Here is a 1,820-nt window from a genome sequence, read left to right on the forward strand (position 1 = left end):
ATATTGTTCTCACCACTTGGATTCAACATTACATTAGCACTGCAAGACATTGAGTAAGAGCATAAAATTGGGGGAAGAAGAAATAAATCCATTTATGTTTGTAGATTATATGAAGTATATCTAAATAATAGGACAGAGTGGGACCACACAGTAGCACACACAGTAGCACACACACACACACACACACACAATTTTTTTTCCTATGGTGATAAATCACTGTGACCAAAGCAGCTTATGAAGGAAAGAATTTATCTGGAGTTACAATTCCAGGGGAATAAGAGTCCTTTATGACAGGGAAGTATGGCAGCAGGTAGTAGACATGGCATCAGGAACAGGAAGCTAAGAGATCACATCTTTAACTACAAACATGAAGCAGAGAGTCTGATCTGGAGGTGAGACAAGGCTACAAACTCTCAAATCTTGCTAGCAACAAAGTGCTTCTGGCAGCAAATGGCACCACCAACTAGGACTGACTGTTCAAATCCCTAAGTCCATGGGGACATTTCTCATTCAAATCACCAAGACTAATATTTAGTGTAACTATGAAATAGGATACAAAAGTAATTCCATTTCTATATACTAGCCTTAAATTTTCTATATATCTGAGGAACTTTGAACTTCTTCTTTTTTTTTTTTTTTTTCTGTCAGGAAATACTGTGACTGCAGCATCTGACAGAGGAAACACTGCATTCGACAGCTTGTATTTTATTCAGATAGCAGTCCCGTTACACATGGTCCAAGAACATTCAAATAAGAACACAAATCAGAAGTTAAAGATTGGTCTTCAAACATCATAGCCAACAATGCCACGTTTGCCTATGATCTCTCCAATATAAAAGCCACATCCACACCTCAGTGGCCACCAAACCATTCAGCACAGCTTCCTTAACTGCAAGGTGTTTGAAGCTACCAGTTTTAGTACTTTGAATTATTTTTTTCATGCTCTGAATAGCTGTAGGAATTTCACCAGGGGTTGGGGGAACCAGCTCAACCTTGGCATAGTGCCAAAATGTGGCCAATCAAGGCTTCGAGTAAGCCACGGCAGTGGCCACCATCGACGGTGCCTTCTCCGCGAAGCTGCAGATGAACTTGGCCATGATCTAAGGTGGAAGGTACGACTCCCCGAACCACCGGCTGAATGTCACCCCCCGAACTTCTGATGCTTCTCAGTCAACTTCCTACATGCTGTTCTGAGGGGATTATATACTGCTGGGGGTGGGGCAAAACCCAGGATTTTGTACATTCTAGACAAGCATACAACCATCTCAGCTACATCCTCAGAACAAGCCTACAGGCCACAAGTTTGGCACTGTATTCTACTGGGCCCAAATGTCCATGTCAGCAGGACTATGTTTCCTTTATAAGTGTGAGAGAGGATCTGTTACTTGGCTTCAAAGATCTGGTGGCTTCAGTACTATTTGGCTTAGAGCCTTGCTGCCCCAGTCTTCACTGCCAGTTTCCTCAACTCTGTCTTGTCTCTGTCTTCATATGACCTTCTATAGGCCTGAGCCTGCATTTTATAAGAATAAAATTGATTGCACATAAAGATCATTGTAATAACCCAGGAAATAATTTAATCACATCTACAATGTTTTGTTTTCCTTTGTCATATAAGATGACTTCTGAAGCTTCCAAGAACTAAAATTTGGTGTCATTAAAAGCATTATTCCTGTTGGGACAACTACAGAATTTGTAAAATTCCCTACTAAGAGCAGGAAGCATTTGTCAAGATCAAAACCACGAAACTCAATTTTACTTCTAGATTTTACCAGTGCATAACTTGGAAATGAAATGTAGTTTTCAATGGCATCAAGAATTCA

General features: G+C 40.5%; 1 pseudogene; it reads right to left on the reverse strand.

Annotated features, from left to right (window-relative positions):
- Window positions 1-692: 692 nt before the first annotated feature.
- On the reverse strand, window positions 693-1,097 carry LOC114623131 (annotated as a pseudogene).
- Window positions 1,098-1,820: the final 723 nt, after the last annotated feature.

Source organism: Grammomys surdaster, unplaced genomic scaffold (assembly GCF_004785775.1).
Source record: "Grammomys surdaster isolate TR1022 unplaced genomic scaffold, NIH_TR_1.0 194, whole genome shotgun sequence".
NCBI classification, from domain to species: Eukaryota; Metazoa; Chordata; class Mammalia; order Rodentia; family Muridae; genus Grammomys; species Grammomys surdaster.